The sequence below is a fragment of the Rosa rugosa genome, chromosome 3 (assembly GCF_958449725.1).
Source record: "Rosa rugosa chromosome 3, drRosRugo1.1, whole genome shotgun sequence".
Classification (NCBI taxonomy): domain Eukaryota; kingdom Viridiplantae; phylum Streptophyta; class Magnoliopsida; order Rosales; family Rosaceae; genus Rosa; species Rosa rugosa.
This window is the reverse complement of record NC_084822.1, coordinates 12,550,083-12,569,370: the sequence shown is the minus strand read 5'-3', so window position 1 is coordinate 12,569,370 and position 19,288 is coordinate 12,550,083. Positions and strand designations below refer to the sequence as shown.

Here is a 19,288-nt window from a genome sequence, read left to right as displayed (position 1 = left end):
AAGAGGAACAAGATTGTTCTTCTGACGAAAAAATTGTCTCTAAACAAATATATGATTTCTCCACTAATCAAGCCAAATTCGTGGCTACTGATAAGATGCATGGGGGGCAAGATGCACCCATGGTGATCCCCTTGATAACCAGAAGCAGATGCATGATCAATTTAATTATGATTTTGCTACTCGACGTCATCATGACCATGCAAAGGGTCAAGAGCATGATCCACTTAATTATCAATTAAGGCATGGCCCACCTTACTATCATCAATCTAGCCTTGGCCATGCTACTGGACGTCATGGTGAAGATGGTCACAATCATGGCCAACTTAATTATCAATTAAGTTGTGGTCTTGGAAAGCCAATCTGTGGCTTTATTAATCAATTCAACTTCAAATTCTTCATCAGTGCTTCAAGGCCAGGCAGTGGCTTTGATATATGTGGAGGATACATCTGCAACCCACGTTGTAAGAATGGCCAGAACAATTATTCTAGTGGCCAATTTGTCCTTCGTGACTGTAAATTTGAGTATCATCAATACAAGTTAACTCTTGTTTACAGTTATTCAAATTTCTTGCCAAAGAAATTTGCCTATGATGATACTATACAGTCCATAGAGGCGTCTCAATATGATGTCTGGAAAGAAAATAGAGGCAAACAAATATGTGCTTTGCCTATTTTCGAAGAAGAGATCAATTCACCACTCTTTGGTGACTCTAAGTATGATCTCGATGCGGAGCCAATCTATGATGAGTATGATGATAATTATAATTTAATTATTGGTTCCAAAAATCATATGCAGGAGTTCAAGGTCTTTGAGGCTCTTGATCATGAGAATTCAAATCAACAAGTGGTCAAATGCAAAAGCCAATTCGTGGCTTATTCTGAAGACACCATGTTCTATGACATGGTAGTTGGCGACAAAGCCGATCTTGGGACACCGTCATCGCAATTGAAGATCATGCTTCGTCAACCAATAAAGATACTTGGGGGGCAATATTACTCCTCCTATGAGTCAAATTTCTTCTAAGTTTTCGACGTGTATCTTTGTTGCTTTCCTACAAGCTCTCACAAGAGAGGTTTTCATGCTATAAATTTTGATACATTAGAGCTTGGAGTGAAGCATAGATGGCCTCCCCTGTGGCCTTCTAGAGGTTAGCCAAACGTGTTGCTGCTAGCTTCTTTCTTTGCTTTTAATTTCGTGTCAATTTTCAGTTAACTTTTTCTTTTCATCATTTGCAAAAAAAAAAAAAAAAAAAAAAAAAAAAAAGACAAAAATACAAAAAAGGTCAAAGTTTGTGCATCGCTAGATGCGAAGATAGCGTTCTGGCCTAGTAGGGGCTTGAACCCAGTTTGGGGCCATATGACTCTGATGTCAAGTAAAGGCCTATGTGCATGAGGCCATTTGAGTTTGGCAATGGCGAAATAATAGAAAGAGAACCTAGAGTTGTCTTTAATAAAGAAGAAGCAGCCTGGTTGTTCACGAAGCATCCCAGAGGCCCACAGGCGCCACATGAGTAGCGAAACACTTTAGGACACAGCGAAATCCGCCTCTTGAGCTTCGCGAAAGATCATCCACAAGAAGTAGTGGCATGAAGTCTAAGATTGGAGTGAGCTCCCAGCGAAATGAGCTCGCGAAAGGGAGTGGCTATAATTGATAATTAATTAATCATTATTCCATCTTGAGAGTTGCATATGAGGCGACGGTGAAGAGGTAATGCACTCATGCATTCTGCTACTATATATTAAATATATAGCCTACATGGGGGCCTATATTAACTAGCAACAGTTACCCGCGTGTTGTAGCGGGAGTATGACTTGATTCTTTTACTTTGTTGTGGGAATTACTGATATATGATCGTAGACATGAACTTGTGGAAGTTGTTATAGGTTATGAATTGGTTGGTAGAACTTCTGAATTACACAAATTCTTTAGTAGAATCAATAATTACAAATTGAAAATAATCGCAAGGTAGTATTGATAGTATAATGAAGCTATAAATCGAATACAATATTCATTTGATGTTGCTATTGCTTGCTGGTTTATCGATCGCAATTTCTCTGAAAGAAGACCCTGTCCTACTACGTCACTGCGTCAGCAATCATGATAGTGAAGCTTGAACTGTGTTGCAGCTGAGAGTTGGAGATTAGCGGGTGTTTCAGCTTATACTTGAAAGCAGAAATTGACTGAGGATTCCTAATTTCATCACTTCCTCTCTTCAATGCTCTAACCTCTTCTTCCATCGGATGTTTTTCGCCTTCCAAAGCTCGAAACTTAACCTCAAAAGCTTCATAGTCACTTTATCTGTGAGGGTGAAGATAAACTGAATTGATAAACCGCCATACAGGTTAACTTGGAGTCTAGGTAGACATCTCGCGGAATGCTGCGGGTATATGTGTACATTTTTCATTGAACGATGTATATTTACATATTTCAAAATCTGGTGTTCTAACCAGATTCATATATTTACAGGTTCAAAAATCGAAGTTCCAAACAGACTAAGCTTGGCTATTTACGATTATCCAAAAATCAACATCCTAACCAAAGTTGCTTTTGATACTGGTTACAAAAATGGTTGGACATAACAAAAATACATTAAATTCCCTCAGTTGGTTCATCTGGTGTTGAGACGTGCCGCATTTGGCATTCACTGCATATCGTAACAGCTTACGATTAATAGTGAAAAACCACAGAAGATCAACTGATACAGACAAAAAACAGAATGATACGTACAATTGGGATAAAGGAAAAGCAGAGAAAATCATGACAGCTAATTGTTCTAATCCAATCAATAGTCAGAGCTTAAATATCTAGTAGAAAAATTTACCTTCAAAACATAGTCAGTTTGGAGGTTTTTCTTTCGTCCTTCAACTTAGATTGCCTGCCAGCATTGTATATGTTAATCTCTATATGTCTAACAACATTATAAATTTATCAAAGGCAATACCGTTCAATTTTATGGTTACCTTCATTATAGGTGTCAATATCTGGATCAAGAACAATTCCTGCTTCCTTCTAATACGTTGACAGCGGGCTGAAAACTCAATTGTTTCTAATACAGAGAGCTATATATTGCTAGTAAATACTTAATCAAACACAAATGAAAAATTGAAGATGTGTCATTTTGCATCCACTCATTTATAGAGAGCAATTTAGTATGAATTTGATATTTAACAGGTTTGAACAAAAAGCTATCAAATAATTAGTAAATAGATAGATCAAATTCATCTCTTGAAATTTTTACAACAGTTAAGCTAGGCTGCTCAACTGCTTATTAATTTGATGATGAATAAATAGCTTCTTAGAGAGGCCAAGTACTCTTCTTTTTGTTAGTGTTCAACAGATCAATTTCATTCTCGTAATCCGACACCGGAAAATTTGTAAAAGTTGATGTTCCCCACTACTTGAGTGCTCCCAGCTCATATGCTTTTGCTGTGGATTCTTCTTTGTCATAAGCCCCTGCATATACATTTTGTGTTAGATGATTCAAGATATGTTTATCTGACAATTAAGTAGTTTTGAGCAGTCTAGCTAGTAATTAAGTACTTACCTGTTTTCCCTTCTTCCTTTGTGTTGGATTCCAAGACCCTTTGTTCCATAAATGAGCTTCATATCTCCCCGTCCATCTATGCCTGCATATAATTTTTTAACATTAGGCTCTTCAACATTTAAATTTACCTGAAAACAAAAAAACAAATGGGAATTTCATACATCAAATTCAATAACCAACTTTCAAGCTACTCTTAGGAAATTCAGGCCAAGACTACAAATTAGAATCAAATTGACCCAAGATTATACTATTTCCCACAATCAATTATCAGGGACACAAATCATATATTAAATAAAATATCTCTCCAACTCCTTGCACATAACTTGCCTGACCTATTTCAAAAAAAAAAAAAAAAACTTTCCTGACCTGATTTCTCTAGTTTTCACAACAAATTGAAATAGAATTATATATTCAGCAATAGCAGATGTCTTGAACCAATCAGAAACAAAAAAGCACCAAAGAAAAGAACGAAGTTCAACAAAAATGACCTTCTTCCTATGGTCTCGGGTGACCAGTTTCACCTCCTTAGAAAATCGTAAAGTAAAACTAAGATGCTTCTGGTGTTTTCTGACCGGTCGGAAAACATAGCTCCGGCGACGGCACGGCTTCAAGTTTCCTTCCTTGGCTTCGTGGAAGCCTTCTGAATCGATCTATGGTGTTTGTTTGGATCGATTTACGTGGAAAAGCAAAAATTCAAAGCTTGTGAGGTAGTTTTCGACCCCTTATGCTTGTTTTCTGACTTCGAGCTAGTTATGAAATTCACAAGCATGCTTAGATGATCAGCTTTGATGTTGGGAGTTTTGTGAAATATTGAGTTTTGGCTGGCGGCGGTGCGCCACCGCCTGTGACGGAGTTCTGGTGGCTTTCCGGCCATGTAGGGAACTGTTTTTGGTATTATATATGTTCTACTCGTTGATACGAGTGTTTCGATATATAGTATGCAAATTTTGGAGTTCGTTTGGATTTGTTATGATTTTTACGGTTTCATACCAGTTGATTTATTCGATCCGTGAGGATTTGAGAGTCCGATCGACTTGTGATTTTGACATATCGATCGTAGAAGTATTCCGGAGACATTGGGTGGTCTCGGATGTGGTTTCGCCTCGATTGCCGTTACTTTGGGGATTTTAGTTCAAAACAAGGGTTTCGGACTTAAATCGTTTGTGAATTGTTACTAAGTGGAAACCGATTGTGATTAGGTACTTGATGAAGTATCCTTGGACGATTTTTTTGAGGTTTGGCTACTTTGTTCTGTATTGAAGACGCAGCAGGAGTTTTTAGGTGAGTAATCTCACAAGGTTCATTATGAACGGAATTACCATTATTGTTTTGGCGTTAATTATTTAACTGCAAACTATAGTTGGTATTAGTAGGCATTCCTGAGCGAATGACTACGTATATATATATTTACGTGAAATATATATATTCTTGTGGATGATGTGTGATGAATAATATGCATGATGGTGTTCATATTATTGTTGAAGGCGACTTATCAGGAAACAATATTGTGGAAAAAGATGTTTTCTATTGTTTGAAAAGTATTGAGTTTGATGTTACATTTTTGAGTCAAGCGTGACTCATTTTAAATGTATTGGTCCTTGTACCAAGGGTCATAGATGGTGAGCAGGGATGGGGAAAGCCGAAAATAGATGTTTGTAACGTTTTTAGGTCAGGTATGACTTACTTGACGTTTGACTTTGAGACCAGACGGGGTCTGAAGATCATATGTCACAGATGGTGACAGGTTGCAGATGGTGACCTTGATGTTTGATTTTATGACTAGACGGGGTCTGAAATCATATGTCACAGACGGTGACAGGTCGCAGATGGTGACCAAGGCAGGAAATCGGGAATCACGCCTTTGAGCCGGGCGAGTGGTTACGATCAGTTGGAGCTTTAGTCTGTCTGCCATTATAGCTTATGGGGGTAACGGTCGAGGTTGCTGGAGACTCATAAGTATGTAGTTAAAGGAGAGTTCCGAGAGTATTCTTCTTTTATTGTCTAGATGAGACTTGAATTTCTTCTTGATGGTTAAGTTAGCAAATAGAACATTGTCACAGCGGTGACTTAAGTTGTCCCTTCAGTGGAAAGGACATGGAATGTTAGAAGGAATCATGGTTGCATGGTTTCCTTAAGCTGATTGTGTGAGTTGTCGATTGATGTTTTGTTCAGGTTGGACCGATATGTTTTGTTGTGAGTTGCTTTCCTTATTTCATGATTTTGCGTGGGTTTTATCTCGTGCTTTGGTGTGAGTTGTTTTGAGTTACTCATACGGGCTTGCAAAAGCTTACCGGGTTTGTTGTGTGGCATCCCGGTGCACCATTCAAACGGTGTAGGGTTAATCCTGCAGGTCAGGGAAATCGTGGCTGAATCTGAGGTAGCGTGTTAGCAGCTATACGGTAGGAAGTCAATTTTGTGACTTTACCGTTATTAAGATTTCCGCTTGTAGTAAGCTCTGAGGAGCATTTACGTTTTATTTTGTTGTTGACAATTTAATTCGTAAGCTTGTGTAATATATAACTCTGTGGAGAGTGAGTGTATATTAACTTTGAGGGTTCAGGGCATCAATATGTGTGTAGTTTAAAGGGAAAAAGTTTCCAGGTATTTGATATTGATGACTGAACGTTCACGCATGTATTATGGGATTATATATCGATTTTTATTTGTGTTAAAAATCAGGGGCGTGACAGATTGGTATCAAAGCGTAGGGTGCATATTTGGTGACAATCAATACTTCTCAAGTGATGGCCAGTCTGCAGCGGATCCCCATCCGATGCTCTTCGGTATTGATATAGTCATTGGGTATGCAGTGAGCGTTGGAATGTAAGTCTTCAGGGTAGTGTTGGCTTAGTGAACAAAGTGTAGGAGCTTAAGGTAGCTTCTAGGAGTTATAATCTTTTGAGGAGTGAGGGCCTTTAGATTTAACTCTTGTTTACGTAGGGGATAGAATTGTATCCTCTGACGTAGTATTGCGGTTGATTTGATGATAGCATTGACTTGTGCTTGTGTTGAGAGTTATACAAGTGTTAACCATATGTGGCTATGCTCCTTGGGTGATGGATTCACAAGGAGGCAGAGCTAGGGGTCGAGTTAGACCCAGAGGCAGGGGTAGAGCCCGAGGTAGGGGCAGGATTCCTCCTCCTGTTGAGGAGATGTTTGAGAATGATGTCGAGGCATCGAATGTTGAGCTGCCTGTTCCACCCGTTGTGAAAGTTGTGGATGCCACTCGTTTGTCGAGGTTGGCTGAGGAGATTTCGAGGCTGGGAGCAGTTGGAAAGGGAATTCATCTCGTTAGTCCAAGGGACTAGGAGTGAGGGATTATGAGGGTGAGTTCTGGAAGAGGCGCAAGACTCATCAACAGAAGCTAGCTAGGGAAGTAGCTGCACCAGGTGGCACCCGTGAGGTGTTTCAGTTGCGGTGAGATGGGCCATATTGCCAGGGGTTGCACGAGGCTGAAGAATATTATATGTATTGGTGGTTTCTGTTTGGACCCAAAATGAGCATTTTGGCCTGACAAGGCACATCTTGGAAAAATTGAGCCAATGTCAGTGGCTCAAGCTATATATTGTTGACAAGTTCGAAATATATATTTAGAGGCTAAATAAAGCCTACTATGGAAGCATGGAAACATGAAAAGTCAACTTTAGCACATTTTCCTACTTCGGCTAGGAGAAACCGAGCTAAACAAGGAAGGAGGGGCGGCAGACTAACCAAATGAAATCGAAATGAGCTAAAACTGTCCAGATTAAATCTAGACATCCCAAGGATCATTTCTTATGAAGAGTGCCAGAGATATTTTTGAGTGGAAGGCCTTCAAACAATCAGTCCAATATTTTGCAGAAGCAAAACTGGAAAACTGGACCTGTAAGAGGTCCAGCAGCTTTTCCGGCCCAACCACTATATGAAAAGCTCTGAAATTTGACCAGGGTGATCTACACTCATAGTGGAACATTTGTTATGAAGAGGTCACGGTAAAAATCGGAATGCTTGATGGAGATAAAATTGAAGGAATAAAGGAGCCGAAAGTGCTTCCTTATCTCCAATTATGTCTCCTTATCTCCTTATCTCCGAAATTCATCATTCTTTATCTCCAATTATGCTTCCTTATCTCCAAAATTCATCATTTCTGATCTCCAATTAATGCTCCACTATCATTTGTTTAATGCTAAACACTTTGGCATGGTAGCCTATAAATAGAGGTTACAATGAAACACAATTGAGAACACAATTCACTCATCAATACATCTCTAAGATGATCTAAGTTTGAGACACAGCCAAAACAAGCTGTAATAAAGAATAAAGACCCTCGGCCCTAGTGGAACGCGCCTCACGCGCGAGAGAGAGGAGAAAAGCTTAGTGAGTTCTCTCCCGGCCGAACGCCGCTGGCTCTCCCGCCGCTGCGTTCCGGTCCGGGAGAGGATGTTGGTCTGGGATGGCATTCTTGGCAGCGGGGTCCTTAGGCCGGAGCATGGTCCACGGCGGGTGTGTGAGGGATCGATCTCGGTGAGGGAAGATCGATGTCGATCTGTCTCTCCCGGATCGTGGGCGAGGGTCGACGCGGCTTTCCGGCGGCATTTTCTGGCATCTCCTCGGCGGCTGGGTTCGGTACGACGTCTGAGTTCTAGATCTCCCGGCGAGGTTTTTGCTCGGTTCTGGATTTGGACGTTGGTCGGGGTGTTGGGTGGCCTGCGCAGGGGTGAAGTGGTGCGACGGCGCGGGCATGCCCGGCGACGGTGGTGCTCCCCAAGGGGGTGGTCGGGTGCTGGTGGGTGGTTCTGCTGGGCTGCTGTGTTGGGTCCTCGGGGAAGATGGTGGATGGGCCGGGTTTGTGCTTCTGGACCTTGCTGGTGGTTTTCCATTTCTAGTTGTGTTGTTTGTTGTTATTTCACAGTTGTTGTTTTGTTGAATCTTAGTTTTGTTGCTTTGTCGGAAATAAGCTCCAACCGTGTTCTGGTTGGAGTCAGTGGCCTGTGTGCCAGTCTTTGCACCTTGTGTGCCAGTTTTGCTCTAGGTAGATGGCGAGTTCCTTGCACTTGCAAATGGTCGCTGCCTCCTAGTAGCAGAGTGAAACCAAGTGTCACTGGATGTAGTGTCTAGTGGCATCATGATGGGAAAGCTGTGCGTATGGTAATTATGCTTTGCTGCAGTCGGGTTGCAGATCAAGTTATCTTTCCGTTGTGTCACCGCTGCGTTAAAGCAGTTAAAGCAAATAGAGTCGCCAGTAGAGCGCTCTTTGCTAATTGGTGCTTTGTTGAGTACAAGCATTTAGTAGAGACTCAGGATAGTATTTCAGGATGTTCTACTTATTGTAATAAGGGGTTTAGGCTCAATGTCCCCCCCTTGTATTCGACAGTTTCTTTATTTAAGGCTATCAAGGCTTGAGGGCTGCCGCACCGCCCTTTTTTCAAAAAAAAAAAAAAAAGATGATCTAAGTTTCTCTAGAGCAAACCTCTCTAAGAGCAACTCCTCTCCTTCTCTTTCTCTTACCGGTGATCACACTCCTAGTCCTAGTCTTCTCAGAAGCCGACTTTCAGTGCCACCAAACCCTCTGTCAACGTACTTCGGTCCTAGTCTCCTCGGGAGCCGAATGTAGTACCGCGACCACAACGGTTACGGAACCAGCCAAGTAAGGGTAACGCCCTCGCAAACCAACCAAGCTAAAGTCACGCTTTAGCAAGTTCTCTCTACTTCCCGGTGATTTCGCTCTGCTTAACCTACAACGTTGAGTATCGACTTGGTGACACAAGACAAAGTCCTCCAGCACGAGGCACAAAGAATCCTGCGACGAGGTTGGTGCTCTCCTCGTCTACAGTCGCTCAAAAGAAGTCAGGTCAAGGGACACCCCCAACGACCGCACCCGAACGGTGCTGGCACGCCCGCGCAGAAAAGATTGTTGACCAGCTGTAGCAAAATTGGAGCCAAACAGTTTCATTGAGATGTGAGCAATGTTTGAAAATGAGTTCATTATTGCTCGAGAATGGTGAAATTGTGTATTGAGTTATGATTGTAGAATTTCATATGTTGAGATACCATGAGTCACAGATGGTGACGGATCACAGATGGTGATCGAATTTGAGTCACAGATGGTGACGGATCACAGATGGTGATTGAGATTGAGTCACAGATGGTGACTGGGATTAGGTCACAAATGGTGATCGTAATCGGTGCAACATTTTGAGTCTAGTATGATCGTCTTAAATGAGATTTAAGATATGGTGGCTTGTGTAGGAATATCTGTGTGATGAATCGATGACATCAGTGTGATGAATCGATGACATCAATGTGATGAATCGATGACATCAATGTGATGAATCTTTGTGATGATTGTCATGTGAAACTTGTGTAGGAATTTCTGTGTGATGATTGCTATCTGTGTGATAACCGGTGAGATCTGTGTGATGATCGCTATCTGTGTGATGACTGGCGAAATCTGTGTAATGACCGGTGAAATCTGTGTGATGATTTACGTTTGGGCTTATCGATGCTAGACCTTATCTTAACTGTGTTTTGAGACAGCAGTACATCATTGAGTGTGATGCATACTTCTTTTCTATTGTGGTAGAAATTGCTATGAGGGTTTGATCTATGGAAAGAACTTCGTGTTGTTTTTGTGAAAGGTTGACTGTGAAGGAACTGTGTGTTGATGTTTGAGTTGAAGTGATGTTGTCATTTTCAAATTCTTGGAAATGCCAGTGTAGCATGTTGTGTGGTGCATCCTTCATTGTTGTGGTAGTGGAGGGTCTATACCACTTTAATTGTGATTACAATGACAGGTGATGAGTTGAGTGCGAGTTAGGCGGGGCCAGACCTTAGCTTGATTTGTGTTCCCAGGCTGGGTAGACACTTATTAAGTTGTGATACATAGTCTATTGTGATTGAGTTGAAATGAAGGGTTCATTTTCAATTCTTGTAATGCAAGGGTTGCATTATCGATGAACTGATGCAGATACTGTTGTGATAACAGGATTCTGGACCCTTGTGTGATCTGTGTGTAGTGCTGCAGTCACAGAGTCTTTGTTGGGTAGTGTACGAGGATGGGATCCATGAAATGATTGGGTTACCACCAGGTGGTGAGGTAAAGATTCCTACCGTTGTGATACTAGGTGGGATACCTGTATCCATTATTGATGAGGTAAGTTGCACTTGGAGACGAAGGCATTTCTTACTGAGAATGAAGATTGGATTTGAGCATGATTTATTCGTACTTGTGGGAGTGGTACGTGTAAATTTCGGGACGAAATTTCTTTAAGGGGGTAGAATGTGATGCCCCGGAAATTCGTATTTATTTTCCGAGGATTTTTCGGAATTTAAATTGTGGTTATTTGACGGTTTTGTGGCTCGTGGATGGAGCGGAAGTGTTTCGGACAAATTTTTATTGGGAAAATATGACTTTAAGGGTGGTGCAAAGGTTGACTTTTGATGCGTTGAGATTCTCCGAAAACTTCCTTCACGAAAGTTGTAGAGTGCGTCGATATGAGTTCGTAGACATGCGGAACGCAGAAATCGGAGCTCGTATGAGAAAGTTATGGCTATCGGAAGAAGTTTCCGTTTTGGTATAAATAGAGAAAATCAGAAAATTGAAATCTTAAATCCTATTTCCTTTTCCGGAAATTTTCCCATTCTATCTCTTCTCTCTCGGTCGACACCCTCAGAATCAAAAATATCCGGCTGACCCGACCCGGATCCAGACGATCCGACCCGGCCGGAACACGCAGATCCGGAGATCTCTGGCCGTGAAACTTGGTCAGCTGGTTCATCTCCATCTTCTGGTCGTCTCTGTGGCATCCTCTAGCAGCGATATCCACCATGTGCGGCGCAGCAAGGCGGCACAGTTTGATGTTTTCTGACCGGTCGGAAAACATAGCTCCGGCGACGGCACGGCTTCAAGTTTCCTTCCTTGGCTTCGTGGAAGCCTTCTGAATCGATCTATGGTGTTTGTTTGGATCGATTTACGTGGAAATCGGTTCAACTCGGATTGAGCAAAAATTCAAAGCTTGTGAGGTAGTTTTCGACCCCTTATGCTTGTTTTCTGACTTTGAGCTAGTTATGAAAATTCACAAGCATGGTTAGATGATCATCTTTGATGGTGGGAGTTTTGTGAAATGTTGAGTTTTGGCCGACGGCGGTGCGCCACCGCCTGTGACGGCGTTCTGGTGGCTTTTCGGCCCTGTAGGGAACTGTTTTTGGTATTATATATGTTCTACTCGTTGATACGAGCATTTCGATATATATATATAGTATGCAAATTTTGAAGTTCGTTTGGATTTGTTATGATTTTTACGGTTTCATACAGGTTGATTTATTCGATCCGTGAGGATTTGAGCGTCCGATTGACTTGTGGTTTTGACATATCGATCGTAGAAGTATTCCGGAGACATTGGGTGGTATCGGATGTGGTTTCGCCTCGATTGGCGTCACTTTGGGGATTTTAGTTCAAAACAGGGGTTTCGGACTTAAATCGTTTGTGAATTGTTACTAAGTGGAAACCGATTGTGATTAGGTACTTGACGAAGTATCCTTGGACGGTTTTTTTGAGGTTTGGCTACTTTGTTCTGTATTGAAGACGCAGCGGGAGTTTTGAGGTCAGTAATCTCACAAGGTTCATTATGAACGGAATTACCATTATTGTTTTGGCATTAATTATTTAACTGCAAACTATAGTTGGTATTAGTAGGCATTCCTGAGCGAATGACTACGTATATATATATTTACATGAAATATATATATTCTTGTGGATGATGTGTGATGAATAATATGCATGATGGTGTTCATATTATTGTTGAATGCGACTTATCAGGAAACAATATTGTGGAAAAAGATGTTTTCTATTGTTTGAAAAGTATTGAGTTTGCTGTTACATTTTTGAGTCAAGCGTGACTCATTTTAAATGTATTGGTCCTCGTACCAAGGGTCACAGATGGTGAGCAGGGATGGGGAAAGCCGAAAATAGATGTTTGTAACGTTTTTAGGTCAGATGTGACTTACTTGACGTTTGACTTTGAGACCAGACGGGGTCTGAAGATCATATGTCACAGATGGTGACAGGTTGCAGATGGTGACCTTGATGTTTGATTTTATGACCAGACGGGGTCTGAAATCATATGTCACAGACAGTGACAGGTCGCAGATGGTGACCAAGGCAGGAAATTGGGAATCACGCCTTTGAGCCGGGCGAGTGGTTACGATCAGTTGGAGCTTTAGTCTGTCTGCCATTATAGCTTATGGGGGTAACGGTCGAGGTTGCTGGAGACTCATAAGTATGTAGTTAAAGGAGAGTTCCGAGAGTATTCTTCTTTTATTGTCTAGATGAGACTTGAATTGCTTCTTGATGGTTAAGTTAACAAATAGAACATTGTCACAGCGGTGACTTAAGTTGTCCCTTCAGTGGAAATGACATGGAATGTTAGAAGGAATCATGGTTGCATGGTTTCCTTAAGCTGATTGTGTGAGTTGTTGATTGATGTTTTGTCCAGGTTGGACCGATATGTTTTGTTGTGAGTTGCTTTCCTTATTTCATGATTTTGCTTGGGTTTTATCCCGTGCTTTGGTGTGAGTTGTTTTGAGTTACTCATACGGGCTTGCAAAAGCTTACCGGGTTTGTTGTGTGGCATCCCGGTGCACCATTCAAACGGTGTAGGGTTAATCCTGCAGGTCAGGGAAATCGTGGCTGAATCTGAGGTAGCGTGTTAGCAGCTATACGGTAGGAAGTCAATTTTGTGACTTTACCGTTATTAAGATTTCCGCTTGTAGTAAGCTCTGAGAAGCATTTACGTTTTATTTTGTTGTTGACAATTTAATTCGTAAGCTTGTGTAATATATAACTCTGTGGAGAGTGAGTGTATATTAACTTTGAGGGTTCAGGGCATCAATATGTGTGTAGTTTAAAGGGAAAAAGTTTCCAGGTATTTGATATTGATGACTATATCAATTTTGAGATTATAATTATGAGATTATATTATGAGATTATATATCAATTTTTATTTGTGTTAAAAATCAGGAGCGTGACAATATAGGCTACTAAGCCATAGTGGTTGACCTTAAACAAATCATGATGGAACACTTAATGGGATTATGGAGCACTAATGACTAACAACTCCTACTTAAAAAAAAATATAAAAAAAACTCCTAGCTACTTACATATGAGAAAAAAAAAATCCCTAAATCTTCTTCCTCGTCATGTTGAGAAAGGTTTGTACAATCTAGTCGTGCCACTACATGTTCAGCCTCTTTAGCTGCATGTATTTAGCTGCATGTATTTGTGACCTCATCTCGAATCTTTTCCAATACACATATACATTGAGGGAGTCTGTCGTAAAGAATGAGTATCAATTATACTCCTTATTTTTTCAAAGATAATTATCACGTGATTGTGTCGTTAAAAATCAACACTTGTGAGCTCATTCGGCAACCCCTAGCCCACATATCACACGCTATGACTATTGCTTCGATCAAGACCCTTTCCAAGACATTACAGCACCAAATACTTGGGAAAAAAGAAAGAAAAAAGGGAACTGAGTCCAAAACAATAGAACAATAGAACCTAGGATGATTTTTCTATCATTTGATAGCAGATGTGGTTTGGCATTTCTTGGGTCTTATGTTTGCATCCATTCAACTTTGGTAAAACTGCTAAGGTGCTAAATTCTATTGTCTTTATGTCAACTTCCTTACTGTTGTTACTTTTGAATTTGGTATTGTAATTGATAATGTTGGGTATCTGTTATCATGTGAACTTACTGATCATGCTGATATTGGTTTGGGTACTTTTTGTTACAATGTGTATCAAATGCTTTGCCTTGTTTAAATCCTTTGTTCTATTTTCGGTATGGTTATAAACTGTTTCGCTTTTGTTTTCGATTTTATGATTGTTGGTTAATAGAATTCTTTTGGGATTTATTTGCTAAATTGGTTCTGCTGTGAACTTTTTCTTTACCTTTTTATTTATAGCAAATTTTCTTTTTCTTTTAATCTGTATTTAAATTTTAAATTCAGCCTGTAACTATGCTTTCGTCAAATTTTGGGCCAGGTCTTTACACTCTCGCTCTTCTCGCCGAAGCTAAACGATGTCGTACGACGACGTGGAGATCGAAGATATGGAGTGGAACGACGAGCTCCAGGCATACACATACCCATGCCCATGCGGAGACTTGTTCCAGATTACCAGGGAAGACCTGAAATTGGGGGAAGAGATTGCTCGGTGTCCTAGCTGTACTCTCTACATCACCGTCGTTTACAACATCGAAGATTTCATGTATAAGAAACCCACCAAACCCTTCGAGCCCTCCAAGCAACAATCCCTCACCGTCGCTTAGGATTTCAGGTTAAATTTTATTTATTACCACACTCAGTTTTACCAGTACTGTATTGCATTTACTGTTGTTAACTCCGTTCATCAAATAAATAATGGATTCTTTGCTAATTTTGCGTTATAGTTTGACATCACTACTGGTTTTGAGCTTAAATGGGTGTGCAAAGAATGAATTTGGTGATTATAGTAAAGACAGTTTAATGTATTGCTTAATTCGTATTTGCTGGGATGAATGGGCAGAATATGATGATTTGGTGTTGTTTTGATGAGTTTTCTGTTCGGCTTACATGGGCTGATATGCTATAAGGATATACCTAAGAAGCTCCTTTTTTGTTTCTTCTTATATGGAATGTGTGATTGGAATTTTGGGGAGTGAAGTGGTCCTTGTAATGAAATTAGTGCTTTTTCTGGATGTAGCGTTTAACAGTTGAATTGATAAGCAATTTGAATTTGCTTTTTATGTTTTTATTTTTTAAGAATTGTCTTGGTCTATTCACTGTTGAACCGGAACTTCAATATACCATTTTAGAAAGTGTAACTTTTTAGTGAGAATGATGCCTTTAGTATTGGCACTTTCAAATATGGTTAGGATGGTGTGGTAATTAGTTTGTGAGGGCTGATTGGGGCACGTGCTGCTACCCTGGGTATTAGCCAAGCCCTGGACTCTATACTTGGAGTTGAAATTGTCTTGAGAGGACTGTGAAGGAGGATGCTCCAAAATCATGGTTGAAACTGATTTAAAGTTAGCCTTCTGGTTGCAGTTAAGTACTGGAGATTTTCACTGTAAAACTCTAATAGGAAGAGTTAAGTCTTGTAATCTTTCTTATGCCCATCAGCTGTCGCCACATGGATGGATCTCTCACTTGAACTAGGCTCTACCTTGTTTTTCGCCCCTCCTAAGTTTAGGATGTTCTGTTTTCTGACCTGGTTGGGCACGGCACCAAGCCTTGATTGATTTCTTTATAGTTTTCTCTCTTCTTTCATCTTTGGACTTTAGCTCTCTTTGTTGAAAAGAGAATTCATTGATTTTGAGCAGTTTAACCCCAACTCATTTTTGACAAATATATTTGCTAGATATAATTTGCACGCCGGGAAGGGATACAGGATACTTTGGCATTCTTTTATTACAGTATTTAATTTCCCTAAATCCTTCACCAAAAACAAAATGATTTAGAATGTTGTTTGGGTAAAAATTATTATAACTTGTAAATTATTATACCAGCACCCCAAGTAGCAGTTACTTTTTTCTTTTCCCTTTTAAGTTGTGCTGCAGCATTGAGTTTGATCGGAAAATTTAAGCTGATGTTAAAAAAAAAATGTCATTATTCTAGAGTGGAACTTATAACTTAGGTCATTGGTGCACTACTCATTGGATTTCATGCAAGTTCAAATTTTGGTATACATACCAAGCACTCTACTGATTCTGTGAAAGCTTTTTGTATTGCAGATGGCCTTGTATGGAGGAGGACAGGAGGTGGCCAAGTGGTGGAAGAATTCTTCCCAAGTTTTGTTAGATTTTAACTCAATATTAAGTGTGCAAGTTAGGAGTGGGAAATTTTGTATTCAACATGAAAAGGAATTGATTTGAGATAGATGGACGGTATTCTTATAATAATTATTGAGCTTAACCTGATTGATTGACATATATTTTACTGAATACCATGTACGTAATGTGATGCCAATATAAAGGTATCACTTTAGTCACTATCTGCAAAAGCTTTTAGATCTCAATGTAAGATGGAATTGCAAGGACTGGTTATCTTTCCTTACCTGTTCATCATTGTGGATTTGCAGTCAATAGAAATCTTAATGAGAACACTGGTGGAAAGAGTAGCAGTGACCCTGAAGTGTAAACCAAAGGGATTGTGTATAGATATCTGACTTCCAATACATCTCTTGAATATGAATAATGCTAAAGTAAAGTAAAAATATGAAAGAGTGAATCATTCACGTCAGGTTGATTTACTTCTGTGATACGGTCATCAATAAAGTAAATATAACTTGTCTCATGATTGTCTAAACTTAACTCACATTTTTTGTTGGTGATGAGACGGTTAGAACATTTGTCCTTCATTAGCTTAGATTTAAAGTAGAGCAGGAGTTCTAATTTCTTTCGACGTAATGCAAAAAAGACCTGGCAATGAATGATATGAAAGATTGGCAATTAGAGGTTCTTGTGGTAACTCTTTTTTAACTCTTTTTAACAAAATTTAACTGTAGTTCTAAATATTTGAAAGATCGGTTGACAACGCTTTCACGATTAATATTTGTATCATAAATAAGAAGTAAACGATGTAAGTTAAATTTCATTGTATGCAGAATGATTACAATTAAGATATAAACCATTCTGTAGTTAAAAAAGGCGCTCTGCTAGGGTTTTGAGCGCAGCACCTTCTAGGCTCCTTCTGATGAAGATTCTTGCATGGAATTGTCGTGGCATCAACAATGACGCTGCCGTCCAAGCATTGACGAGGCTAATTCAATAGAAGCGGCCTTCGATCATCTTTCTTTCTGAAACTAAAGTCCACGACTGGGACTATATGAATGGCTTACGCCTGCAATTGGGGTATCTAAATTGTGAAGCAGTTTGGAGTGTTGGGCAATCCGGGGGGCTTGCCATGCTTTGGGCAGATGGAATCGACGTTCGTTTTCGCTCCAAATATGCACACCACATTGACGTGGAAATTAGGGCTGCTGATATGGGTGGGGCTCTGTGGCGCTTAACAGGTTTCTATGGGCATCCTGCCACGGCGGAGCGTCATTTGTCCTGGTCTTTGCTGCGGCAACTTAGGGATGAGTCTGATCTGCCATGGATTGTCCTAGGTGATTTCAACGAACTACTCCACGCTTATGATATGAAAAGGAGGGCGGTGTGGTTAGGCGAGAGGGGCAGATGCAGGGCTTCAGAGACGCACTGTCGTACTGCGAATTGATCGACTTGGGTTATCGGGGTTCGCCGTTTACTTGGAGCGGTGCTGGCGTTAGTAGTAGGCTGGACAGGGTCGCTGCAACGACGTCATGGTCCACTATGTTTCCTGCAGCCGTTGTTAACCATCTCCCTCCAGTTCACGGTGATCATGTGCCCGTGCTTTTGGGGGCTTTCATTGTTCCTCCATTAGCGGTGGTGCGGGGACGGAGGCGCTTTCGTTTTGAAGGGTTTTGGACGCGACATGAAGGTTGTAGAGATGCCATTTGTGCAGGTTGGAACCCAATGGTGGAGGGTAGGCCGATGTTCCAAGTGTTGAGGAAAATAATGCAGACACGTTTCTCTTTGAACAATTGGCAACATTCTGCCTTTGGTAATCGAGGCCGGGAGATTGAATTGTTGAGGACTAGATTACAGGCTCTGTTGGACCAGCCCTTCACTGAGGCTAATCAGGCGGAGAGTTCTATTTTACAGCAGAAACTTGATGGTCTGTTGCATGATGAGTATGTGTAATGGAAGCAACGTTCGAAGGTATCATGGCTATCTGATGGTGACAGGAATACTAAGTACTTTCATAGGAAAGCTTCTAACCGGCGTGCTAAGAACCGGCTAGTGGGTCTCTTTGACAATCAAGGGGTCCGGCTAGTGAGTTGTATTGGACTATTTTACAGGAATGTTCAAAGGCTCTTCTTCGGACTACAACAGTTTGCATGATGTTGTTAATCTTATACCCCCTAGGGTGACTCAGGATATGAATGAGTCTTTGTGTGCACCGTGTTCTGCAGATGAAATAAGGGCTGCCTTGTTCCAGATGTTTCCCACTAAAGCACCGGGTCCAGATGGAATGCCTCCACTTTTCTTTCAGCAGTATTGGGATGTGGTGGGAGGTGAGGTCGTGGCGGCAGTACAAAATTTTTTCCACACAGGTCAGATGCTTAAAGAAATTAATTTCACACACGTTTGTTTGATTCCTAAAGTTTCCAACCCGGAGAGTGTTAGTGATTTGAGGCCCTTTGCTCTTTGTAATGTTATTTACAAGATCTGTTTGAAAGTTATCACAAACAGGCTGAAGGTTTTCCTCTCTGAGTTGATTTCTCCTTTTCAAAGTGCCTTTATTCCTGGGCGGTTGATAACAGATAACACTCTGGTAGCTAATGAGCTCTCTCATTACATTCATAATTGTCAATCTAGCTCCGAGGGTGTTTTTTCTCTTAAGATGGATATGAGTAAGGCTTATGATCGTATGGATTGGAAGTTTCTGGAAGCAGTTCTTTTGAGAATGGGATTTGCCGAGACTTGGGTTCATATTATCATGTAGTGTGTTACTACAATCCGCTATGCTTTTTTGATTAATGGCAAACCTAGTGGCGTACTGACTCCAACTAGGGGGTTGCGACAGGGGGACCCACTTTCCCCATACTTGTTCCTTCTATGTGCAGAGGCTTTTTCAGTGTTGTTGGATAGGAAAGTAACGCAAGGTACTATTCAAGGCTTTAGAATTTGTCCGGA

General features: G+C 40.7%; 1 protein-coding gene across 1 annotated transcript in view; it reads left to right on the top strand.

Moving 5' to 3' along the window:
* LOC133740124 (diphthamide biosynthesis protein 3-like) overlaps positions 1-16,530 on the top strand; it is a 55,442-nt gene extending 38,912 nt beyond the window's left edge. Inside the window, exon 3 of the mRNA XM_062168046.1 lies at positions 16,301-16,530. The gene's annotated coding sequence lies outside the window, so the exon portion shown is untranslated. The remainder of the gene's footprint in view (positions 1-16,300) is intronic.
* Positions 16,531-19,288: the final 2,758 nt, after the last annotated feature.